Source organism: Oratosquilla oratoria, chromosome 5 (genome assembly GCF_046742065.1).
Source record: "Oratosquilla oratoria isolate Oo_2021 chromosome 5, ASM4674206v1, whole genome shotgun sequence".
In the NCBI taxonomy this organism is placed as follows: domain Eukaryota; kingdom Metazoa; phylum Arthropoda; class Malacostraca; order Stomatopoda; family Squillidae; genus Oratosquilla; species Oratosquilla oratoria.
In genome coordinates this window covers 29,707,436-29,720,428 of record NC_134781.1, presented here as the reverse complement: position 1 = coordinate 29,720,428, position 12,993 = coordinate 29,707,436, and positions in this window count along the sequence as shown.

The following is a 12,993-nucleotide window of genomic DNA, read 5'->3' as shown; positions in this document are numbered from 1 at the left end:
CATCTACAAGGTGCTGAGGTGGCAAAGCCATTAATCAAGTTTTAATGTGTGTGAAAGCTCCAGGCATATTTACTGTCTAGACCAGCGTTTCTCAACCTTTTTACCCTTGCGTAACCTTTAAAATAAATTGCATGTCTCAAGGAACCCCTGCTCAAAAAATACAAAACACATTTACCATATCTTTCTCATTTTATTTTCATCGTAATAATAGGTTAGATAGGATGATGTCTATATTACATTATTACAATAACCAAGAATATGTCGTGCGTGTTTAATTACATTACGTATATGAAATTAAATAAAAAATCAAAAGTGCATTAGCTTATCTCACTTGTTCTTGGGGACCCTTAGGGACCTTTAGTGGAACCTTAGGGTTACGGGGAACCCTGGTTGAGAAACGCTGGTCTAGACCTTGTATCAGTTATCTTCCTCATATTTTATTCTCATGATCCAAACATCATCTGCAAACATGTTAATACACCTTCTTGTATCTTCCATTATGTCATTTATGTATAATACATCAAGAACAATACAGGTATCAGAACCAACCCACATACATTGCTTGCACCTTTGCAACTACCTATGCCCAAACACAGTCAAATGTGCAAATTGTGGAAAGAGCCATGTTGTATCCGCGAGTGTCTCTGGACGAGAAAACTCCTGCCTCCAGAACTTGGAGAACCTTGTTGTATCTTCCATCATGTCATTTATTTACAATACATCAAGAACAATACAGGTATCAGAACCAACCCACATACATTGCTTGCACCTCTGCAACTACCCATGCCCTAACACAGCCAAATGTACAAATTGTGGAAAGAGCCATGTTGTATCCTCTTAAGAGTGTCTCTGGATGAGAAAACTCCTGCCTTCAGAACTTGGAGAACATCAGCTTTCAAAAGGCCTAAATCCAAGTCTGATCCATGTTGATCCATCCAAGGGACAACAATGGGTATGCATGAGGTGGTCCTGCAATGACATGACAGAGTCATCTCCCTGCCACTATCTTCAAACCCCATAATGCGTATCATGCAATCCTGAGGAGCAATATTATCAACTTCAACTACATTTCCTCCACCCAAGCAGGACAACTTGGCCAGACAGTCTAGGGTACAACAACCAACAAAAGCTCCCCTGGAAGCAAATGGGATGGTGACCCAAAGTTTGGGAATTGTTGTTTGAAATGGTCCATAATACTATACCAAGTCTATCACAGCAACCACTCCACACACTTTTCATAAGACCCCCTCTGCCCTCACCAACTTCATGGTTCCTCTTTCACACAAACTAGAGAACCTTCCAGTTAGTATGTGTTCCCATAACAGAAGAAAACTTCTTAAAAGTCCACTCAACACTTACATATCTTATACTGTCACTACCCAAAATTTCCAAAGATTTGAATATTCCACCCAGACTAGTAGTGGTACAAACTTCTGCCGATAGATATCACTAGGTGTGTATTCAGTAAATTGGAAGTGAGTATTAAGGGAGAGAGACTGGAGGAAGTGGATAGCTTTAGATACTTGGGTGCAAATGTGGTGGGAAAGGGAGGAGTGGAGGTGGAGGTAGAATGTAGAATGAGTGAGAAAAGTAAATGCCTTGAGGAATTCAGGTGTAATAAGAAATAGACATTTGAGAATGGATACTAAGAGGAGATTGTATGAAGGAGTGATTGTGCCAACAGCACTGTATGGGGTAGAAACATGGAATGTAAGAGAGAAAAAGAGAGAGTTTACCCACTTCAGTATGATGATGCCTACGTATGCATCATGAGGCGCGATTGGGTGCATGAGGATGCCAACGTCAGCATCTTGGTTATATATAATTTTTGTAGTTGTACATGAGTTATCCCCAGATTCTGTGAACTGGTTTGTTCATGTTTTCTGCATGAGGGGATGGAGAGGGGGGGGGGGCTCGCCGATTAAGTGAAGCAGCCTTGCTGTGGATGTGCTGTGTCTTGCTGTATTGCTTCTGACCCAGGGCAGTGGGCAAGATGCAGGGATGACCTGTCCTCCAGGAGTAGCCCAGAAAAGAGGGAGGGATGAGTGATGAATGGAAGTGGTGTATGTGGGGATGAAATGGGTAGGAGTGGATTTATGCCTTTGACTTTGGCTACCTCCCTTGTAAGGGGGAAAAAGCTGTTGGTATATTTACCTATTTGTATCTACAGGAAGGGGAGCTATGCTCATGTTGTCCCATCTCTGTATCTCGCTATGTCTAATTTGCTCTTAAATTCGTGTACTGTTTTTGCACACACCATTGTTTTGTCTAGTATGTTCCATACATCTACCACTCTGTGGGGAAAGCTATTCTTTTTTCAGGTATCTTCTGTAACTGTTCTTTTTGAGCTTCCTCCCATGTCCTCTTGTGTTTATCTTATCCAATTTAGTAAGTCTTCTCTATTAAGGACATCTATCCCTCTCATAATTCTGTAGATGGTCAAGAAGTCACCTCTTTCTCTCCTTTGTTCCTGAGTCAGTAATTCTTCATATGACAGTTTTAATAGTGTTGAGGTCATCTTCATAGTTGCTCTCTGGATTCTCTCTCTTTTTTTTTATATTAATATTCTTTTTAGTACTGGGTGACCATAGTGTTGCTGTGTACTCCAGTTTTGGCCCTATCAGTGTGACTAGTATTTTCTTTACCCTTTCTTCATCCAAGTAAGCAAAAGCCACTTTTATTGATCTTAGCAAGTTATAGGTTTCACCAACAATTTTGTTTATGTTTTTCAGATCCCACTTTCTTTTATTTCCTTTGCACCAATTTTATATTGTCCTGATATCCTTTTTTTTTTCCAAATTCCATTATGCTACATTTCCTAATATTGAAATCCACTTCCCACTTCTGACTTCATTTCCAAACACTGTTCAGATCTCTCTGCAGTGAGTCACAGTCCATTTCAGTACTCACTTTTTTTAACAGTTTTGTGTCATCTGCAAAGAAGTTATATGTAACATTCAACACCTTCATATGTATGTATGTGTATTTCAGCTGCCAGTCTGCTGAGCATCATCTTCATAAGTGCACATTTGCTAATTTTTTTTGTTTACATTACATCATGTTCTTCTCTGTGAATTCTTTTGAATGCTGATCAATGAGACCATCAGGTTGAGGTGTGCACTGAGCTGCAAACAACAGCTTGGGATAACCCAAACTTCCTGTATAGTCATGACTGCCAATGAACCATGGGTGTACAATTACGACCCTAATACAAAACAGCAAGGCATGGCCTGAGATATTAACCCATTAAACTCCGATGACAAGATTCTTGTCATTTGGTCAAATATAACAAAAAATCATAAAACACCAAAATGTTTGATCAAACACCAGAAAAATATGACGTCAGTCCTTGCTTACTGCATGAGGACTGACGTCATTTTTCTGGTGTTTGATCAAACATTTTGGTGTTTTATTATTATTATTTTTATTTTTTTTTTTTTTTTTACCAAATGACAAGAATCTTGCTTATTGGTAAGGACTTCCTTAGGATAGGGAGAAGGGAAAAAAAAAAAAAAAAAAAAAAAAAAAAAAAAAAAAAAAAAAAAAAAAAAAAAAAAAAATCCACTATTCCCCACCTAGCCCCTTGCACTTTCTACCTTTTCCCTAAAATTAAAATCCCTTTGAAAGGGGGCAGCCTTTTAACATCATTAAAGAGATCCAAGCCCTGCTCATTTGCTTATGATAATTCAAATCCACCCTGCTTACATCAAATCTCTTTAATAGGTCCTGGTGTGACAGCATCTGCATTGTAGAACCATCCCCCAACCCAAAGAGTTGGGGGCCTACCAACCACAGCACATCCCTGCCACCTGTTCTTACATAGGTAGACTGATCCCTGGGAGCAGCTAAGTTACCCAGGTGAGTACCACAAATTTTTTTTTTTTTTTTTTTTTTTTTTTTTTACAAAAATGCAACTTCACACTTTACTGCACTGAGGGGGTGATCCTCTGGTGATCATCCCTCTTCTCCTACTATTAGCCAGAGATGTAGCTAGCAATCCTGGGCCCACCAGAAAATACACATGTCCAACATGCACCAAACCCATCACTTTGAACTCACAAAGGGCTCAGTTCAGAGCAACTCGCACAACACTTCCTGGCATAAAACAATACTCAAACACTTGGACTTGTTCTATTTGCCCACCCATAACTTCACTCCCACTATCACACTCCCAGCCTGCATCCTTGCCCACACCCCCCACCCTTGCCATCCCCTTTCCTCCCACCCTCCTCAGTCACTCCTCTTCCTCCTTCTGACCCTGATCCTAATCCTCCTCCATCAGTATGCCAACCCCATACAGCAACCTACAACACATACAGAACATACATCAACATATTACAATTTAAAACTGATGATGGCATCAACACAAAAGAACATGAAATCAAACACTTCCTCAAACAACACAATATACACATTGCCATCATACAAGAAACAAAACTATGACACTCCCAAAAAACATTCAATTTCATAATTTCACCACCATCAGACAAGACTGGACTGATGACAATGACGGTGGACTCATCACCCTGATGGACCAGTCCATCTGCTTCATAGACACAAGTACATACATACATACATATACCAAGGCTTCTTCCCCCTTACAAGGGGGGTAGCCAAAAAGAAAAAGGCATAAAATCATTCCCACCTATTCCATCCCTGAATACACTCCACACCCCTCCACCCTCCCTCTTATCTGAGCACCTCCTGAATGACGGGTCATCCCTGCACCTTGTCCACTGCCCTGGGTCAGAAGCAGTGTGGCAAGACACAGCACCTCCACAGCAAGGCCGCTTCATTAAATCGGCAACCCCCCCTCTCTGTCCCCCCATTGCATAAAATGAGAGGACGGGGAGAAATCCCTTCGGGCTGCATCAAATTTTGCTCACACATACTACCTCACCCCCCATCCCCCCGCCCATTCCACCTCATGCAATTACAACATCATCCATATACAACCATTCTCCATTCACCCGTCTTCTGTCCTCTCCCGTCCTTCCTCAACTGACATTCCCCTCTTCCCCAAAGCCCCCTTCACCCCATCCATCCACCTCATCCTAGGACGTCCCCTCATGTTCACTCCCTCCACATCTGCCTTCCACACCTCTTTTACTAGACACAAGTGCCATCACTAAAACCATCCTCCCTACCAAAGACTACACCAATGAAACCCAATCAATCCAAATCCGAACAGGTAACAAATCCACAATTACTGTAGTTAACATGTACACCCCACCCTAATCATCCGCCATGGTTCCAAACCTTAGGCCTAACCTCAACCAATTTGCCACCATCCCCACCTTATCCTAGGTGTCGACTTTAATGCCAAGTCATCAAACTGGTATAACAACCCGAACATGGACAGAGGGTTTGATCTTTAAACACAACTTGACTCATTCACCATCATGAACAATATCCATATTCACACGCATATGAAGCTCTTTACACCCCCTCCCCTCCTGACATCACTTTCTGTTCCCCCTGCCTAACCCCAAAAACTTCTTGGAAAGTGGTCACTTCCCTCAAATCTGCCCACCTTCCAATCATCATCAGCACCAATACATGATACACCCCAGTTGCCCACAGATACACATACACCAATTACAAGAGAGCAAACTGGGAAGCTTTCACTGAAGAGACAGAACAACAATTTGAGACACAAAACTACACCAATCACAGACATAGATGCAGCTGTGCACACCTTTAATTCAATCATACAAAATGCAGACAAGAAATATATCCTGTAGATTTGTAGTTGGTGATCTACATTGACTGGTTTGGTGAGATAAACTATGAGTAAGTCCATTTGTTTTATTGGTCTTGGTTTTCTCTCTCTACAGACATGAAGCAAATTCTAAGGAAAACTCAGAGGGTTGCCAGATCCTAATTTACACAGGTACGAGTAGGCTTTTGCCATAATCATACATTATTTTCTTATGCTTATTATGTATAATGCATGGACTGAGTCTGGACTCTCAGTATCCATGCATGGGATATATTTACATAAGAATTTACAAATAATAGAGATATATGAAAAAAATGTGATACATACCAAAGGCTTCCCTTACAAGGGAGGTAGCCAAAAAACAAAGGCATAAAAACCATTCCCACCCATTCCATCCCTGATACACTCCACTCCCCTCCACCCTCTACCCTCCCTCTTATCTTGGCACCTACTGGATGACAGGTTCCCTGCATCTTGTCCACTGTGCCTGGGTCAGAAGCAGTGTCACAAGACACAGCACATCCACAGCAAGGCCGCTTCATTAAATCAGTGATCCCCCCCTCTCCATCCCCTCATGCAGAAAAGGAGATGGGGAGAAATCCCTTCGGGCTGTGTCAAAGTTTTCTCATACATACTACCTCACCCCCCCATTCCCCCACCATTTCACCTCATGTATCACAACATCATCCATGTACAACTATTTTCCATTCACCCCTGTCTTCTGTCCTCTCCCATCCTTCCTCAACAGACATTCCCTTCTTCCCCAAAGCCCCTTTCACCCCATTCATCCTACTCATCCTAGGTCGCCCCCTCATGTTCACTCCCTTCACATTTGCCTTCCATACCTCTTTTACTAGTCTTTCTTCACTCATTCTTTCCATGAGTCCAAATCATTCCAATACTCTTTCATCCACCCTATCTCCCAACTCCCTTACCATCACCGTTCTCCTCCTTACCTCCTCATTTCTCACTCTATCCAGCCAAGTAACCCCCATCATACTTCTCAGACACCTCATCTCAAACACATTCAAACTCCTCTCTTCCTCTCTTATGTTCCATGTTTCTGCCCCATACAGTGCTGTTGGCACAATCACTCCATCATACAATCTCCTCTTAACATCCATTCCCAAATGTCTATTTCTCATTACACTTTTTAATCCACCAAGGCATTTACTCGCTTCTCTCAATCTACATTCTACCTCCACCTCCACTCCTCCCTTTCCTGCCACATTCGCACCCAAGTATCTAAAACTATCCACTTCCTCCGGTCACTCTCCCTTAATGCTCACTTCCAGTCTGCTGCCACTTTCACCCCTTGTACATCTCATCACCTTACTTTTACCCACATTTATCTTCAACTTTCTTCTTTCACACACTCTCCCAAACTCTTGTCACCAACTTCCTCAATCCCTCCTCTGATCCTGTTACAAGCACAGTCTCATCTGCAAACAACAGCTGGCTCACCTCCCACTTTTCTCCATTTTCTTTAACCATCTCCAATCCCTGACCCACCACCCTTGCATTTACCTCATGCACTTCCATTCATGTATAAGTTGAACAGCCAGGGCGACATAACACATCCCTGACAAAGTCCCACCTTTACCTCAAACCACTCACTCTCTCCATTTCTAATCCTGACACATGCTCTACCACTCTCATAAAAACTTTTGACAGCTCCTAAAAGCTTTCCTCCTATCAAAATATGTGATAAGGAAAAGAAATGTTGATGCAAGTTGATCTGGAAAGGTTGGCAATGACAAAAGAAGTATCTATTGTTCTCACAGGTGCTGGGCATAGTATGACATGCCTGGTTCTCTAGTCACTGTTCAGATCCAGTAACAATGGCGTGTCCCTAGAGAGGAAAATCCGCACACAATAGCAGATCCCCTAAGAGTTGTCTGGAGACATTGGAGTTCCTTCTCACTATACATGCATGCTTGCATGTGTGTGCATGCTAGACATTTAAAGGATTAACTCTTCCTTTCGATTATCTTGCAACAATCCCCAGAGGCAACAGAAAATTACACAACCACAACTTCACCCCAGAAATCCAAGGTCTCATCAGACAATGTGATGCACTTAATGCAATACCCCCATAACAGACCAAATACAAGCACTAAACATGAAATCAACAACAAAATACATGAACAAAAAACATAAAACTGGCAAACATTTGTCAACAATCAAGAAACAAACATCTGAAAACTGTACAAGACACTCAACAGCATTACACAATCCAAAAGTAACACAACACGCTCTCACACAACAATAACCACAAGAACAGTCAATTTACCCTCAGATAACAAGCAAACATACTCATAAATAATTTTGTACAGACAAGCCATCTCACCCAACACCCTGACATCTGATGCATAATTTGACATAAGACTTCCCCACAGATCTAGATTACATACCCTTCATAAATAGCCAGACAAAGCATACAATCCATAACCTCAAAACACTCATCTGCCTGTGGCCCTGACAGCATAAGCATCAACCTAAAATACCTTGGACCACAAGGCATACATGCATTCACCAACATTACAAACTACAGCTTTTCACACAACACTATACAGGATATCTAGACACATGGGAAAATCATCACCATCCCCAAATTCAACAAAGTCCCAACCATTCCAACATCACATCGCCCAATCACACTTCTCTGCACCCACTCCAAAGTCATAGAATGCCTCATACTACAACTCATCACACCATAACCCCCTTTGTTGAATCACAACATGGTTTTAGACCACTACACTCCACACTCTTCAGATAAACCTCACATTGTTAGGCTGGTAGTCTGCCCCAGGTTGGGCAGCCAGTTAAGCTGGTTGAAGGCAAAATCTGATGGAGAGTTCGTTTTATTTAAAAATAAATGTTGGGTGCCAGTGTGTGTGTGTGTGGGGGGGGGGGGGGGGGGGGGCAAGATGGGGAGAGAGGTGACGACTGTGATTCAAGTAGTGTCCCCAGGCAAACTGCTTGCAAGGGAGTAAAATGTGGGGATGGAGGAGGTGAGAAAGCTGGAGCCATGAGCCAGGCTCACATATGCTGCTCCAAGGCTATCTGAATCTTCGGATGATGGTTTATCCTTTATATACACTGGCAGGTCATGACCCATGCTCCTAATTGGCAAGAGGTCATGTGTGCTGCATGGGAAGTCATAGGTAAAACGTTTTATGCCGGTGACTCATGAAGACAGGGATCAATAGATCCAGTGTTCCTGTGTCACATGGGTGGCCAAGGTGCAGATCAGCCATGGCTGGCCAACACTGGCATTGCATGTGTGTTCCTCAAGGAAGCTTTGTCCCACCTGTTGGTCTCAAGGAAGCTTTGGGTCATGTTTCAGCTGAGTAGATGCAAGCATGTCCCATGGGGCCACTTGCGGGTGAGTAAGACGCCAAGAGGTGAGACAAGGGAGTGAGGACCGGTGAGTGAGGACTACTGACACACACCCACAGAAGTTGAGGCTGGAAGTGAAGTCATGTGGAGCCTTGACAAGGAATCTTGTCAAGGGAGTTGTCCTCATGACCGGGCCAGAACTTGAAAGCAGGGTGGAGCTGGCCAACTGTAGGAGTAGCAGTAGGTGGCAGTCTGTTTGCCACAAGAATGACATGGAAGAGGTTGATGCATCTCGGGAGGCTGCTAAGGGGATTTCATTCCTGGAACGTGTCCTGGGATCATGTTGTACATGACACTTGAAATGGTTGTGGTTGATAGGACATTAGGCTACCCAGGGTGTTGTGGACTTGACATTCAATGTCGCTAGTCATTAGCTTTACCAGAGTCGAGGTGCAGGACCTTGTGATCTCTGTTGAGTGTGTGAGAGGACTGAGTTGGGGATACTCACAGCTCTAGTACGCAAAATGACCTAGCGGTGGTGGCAGTAGGCAGTTGGCAGAACTGGCAGGCAGCGACGGCAGTCAAGCTGGTGGGCAGGTGAGCTGGCAGATGGTAGACTTGGTAGGCAAACTGACAGACAAATGGCAGCAGTCAATCTGGCAGACAAGTGGCGGCAGACAATCTGGCAAATAGCTGTGGTAGGCGAGAGTGTGGAGAGTCAAATTGGCAGTTGGCAGATGACCTGGCAGACAGCAGACCTGGATGGCAAACTGGCAGACGATAGACCTGGTAGATGAAGTGGCAGTCATGGTGGCAGGTGATTGGGCAGACAAGGATTGGTTGATACCTGTGGTAGGCGAGAGTGTGGGGAGTCAAATTGGCAGTCGGTAGACCTGGCAGGCAGCAATGGCAGTTGAGCTGGAAGACGGCAGACCTGGTAGGTGAACTGGCAGGCATTAGACAACCTGGCAGGCAGTGGCAGCAGTGGCAGACAATGGTGGTAGAGCTGGGGAACAGGGCCCCAAATGTTGGGCAGCCAAATGTTGGGCTGGTAGTCTGCCCCAGGTTGGGCAGCCAGTTAGGCTGGTTGAAGGCAAACTCTGATGGAGAGAGAGTTGGTTTTATTTAACAATGAATGTTGGGCCCCAGTGTAGGGGGGGTGGGGGGGAACAAGATGGCAAGGGAGGTGATGACTGTGTTTCAAGTCTTGTCCCCAGGCAATCTGCTTGCGAGGAAGCAAAAGGGGAGGAGGTGAAAAAGCAAGAGCCACGAACCAGGCTTATATATGCTGCTCCAAGGCTATCTGAATCTTCAGGCAATGGTCCATCCTTTATATACACAGGCAGGTTATGACCTGTGCTAATGGGACCTTTCGCAGTGAGCAATTTGATACCAGACACCGCCAGATTTTGTAATTCTTGCCGGAAAATGAATACTTTTTTGGGGAAGTTTTATAAGCTTACAGAGGTGTATCATTGTACATTATTGTGTCTGAAATTTTAGTCAATTAATTTCATGATTGCAAACAGCATATAGCATTGTTTGAGCCTCTATTTATAATTACAGATGATATTCGTAAAACAGCCTATAATTGTATAAAGCCAAGCAATTTGTCATTTTCTACCGACTTCAATGGATGTATACGGATATATACTTTCATTTGAATGCACCAAGCAATAGGCAAATCCATGTACTGTATAGAAAATATAATTTTGCATCGAAGACTCAATTTTTCCGGTACAATTACGGTTTATTTTTCTCTTGAATCTGACGTGCAATCTGCCACGGCACACGTAAAATTAGTCATATTTGTTTGAAAATAGCTCCCAGCAGATCTAAGAGGCTATTCTTTACACAAACATTGCTCACCTCGTACGTCTGCCACCACTGTTGTTATATTTTATCTCACTGATTATCTTCATATACAGGACGTGACAGTGATATCCATTATTTTTCAACATTCTCAGATAAAATGCACAAACCGAAATCAACATCCTCTTATTTTTACTGCTCATACTTCAGTAAAAATAATTACCTATTTTTAGTTTTATCTTATAATTAAATTTACAAAGCCTTATCACACACCAGTAAGTAAAAATTATAACATTAAGAGTCATGTTTCTAATTTTGAATACACTTATGCAGCAATTTATGTCATATTTCTTGTTAAATATTGGTTTCCAAATTAGCTAAGTCACCCCTTTGCCTCGTGAAATCCAAGACAATTGAAAATTCTAGCGCTAATAGGAATCTACGAGCCTGACTGCGAAAGGTTCCATTGGTGTGAGGTCATGTGATGTGTGGGAAGTCAGAGGCAAAATGTTTTATGCCAGTGATTCACATAGAGAGAGGGTATGCATTCCTCAATATATACAGTGTTCCTGTGTCACATGGGTGGCCAAGGTGCAGGCCAGCCATGGCTGGCCAATGCTGGCATTGCACATGTGTTCCTCAAGGAAGCTTTGTCCTACCTGTGGGCCTCAAGGAAGCTCTGGGTCACATCACAGCTGGGTAGATGTGAGTGTGTCCCTAGGGGCCACTTGTGGGTCAGTAAGTTCATGAGATACCAATAAGAGGTGAGACAAATGAGTGAGGACCACTAATACACACAAAGAGTTTTTAATAACATCAATTCAGATTAGTCCCCCCACAGAACACTTCTCATAACACTAAACATTAGTAGTTTTTTATGCCATCCCCTGTCACAATCTCACAAACAAAATATATAACACAAACATGCACAATAACACCAAAAGATGGCTGGCCAATTATCTGGCAGGTTTAAATGCCTATGTGCCATATAATGGCCAATCGTTACACACCAAAAACTTTAAAAATGAAGTACCACAGGGCTCAGTTCTATCCCCCCACACTCTTAAATCTAAACATGCATGATATACCCACACCAAACACTTCCGAAATACAAATCTCTTCTTATGCAGATGACAACAATTAAATGCACACACCATAACACATGCAAAGCTGCAGAAATACTACAACCATACCTCAACACATTCAACACCTGGTTCACTATAAATACTCAAAATAACCTCAACCAAATCTACAGCCACACTTTTTACCATCTGGACAGAATACAAATACATACTACACCTCTATATCAATAACACACTCATACCACACATACATATGCCCAAAATTCTTGGCTTAACATATAATACACCCATGTCATTCAAACATAACATAAAAAATATAAGAACTAAATGCACACCTAGAATTAATGCACTTAAATCAATTGCAGGAACATTTGGATGAAATTAAGAAATAATTACTACAGTAAAATCCATGCGAACAAGTTGTATAGACACGGTAAAGGAAACATGGATTGGAGGTGAAGCTTTTATTCCTGACGTTTTGTCTATCGACTTTCTCAAAGGAATGAGCATACTAGATACATACAGAGTTTATATACACGCCTTATGGCTCAAGGGGGTGTGCGAGCGTATAACGCTGGGTTCTGATTGGCCCGCTGAGACCGCCAATCACAAAGCACTATATTTGCTGAGGATTTGGCCCAGGTGAAGCTCCCAGCCTTATTGTTGATATTCGGACGAGTGGTGATGTAAGCAGCTTCTATAGATTTTCTGGTCTTCTTATCCATACCTTCGTGTAGAATCTCCTTATTTTCCTGAAGGGAATCCTTTTCTTTATTGCCAGTAGATATTATTTCAACTACTTTAGTTTTCAGTGGGGATTTTATTAAATTGACTTCTTCTGGGGTGAAGGGGGCTTTGGGGAAGGACGGGAGAGCAGAAGACAGGGGTGAATGGAGAATGGTTGTATATGGATGATGTTGTGATGCATGAGGTGGAATGGGTGGGGGGATGGGGGGTGAGGTAGTATGTGTGAGCAAAATTTGACGCAGCCTGAAGGGATTTCTTCCCGTCTTCTCCTTTTATGAATGGGGGAAC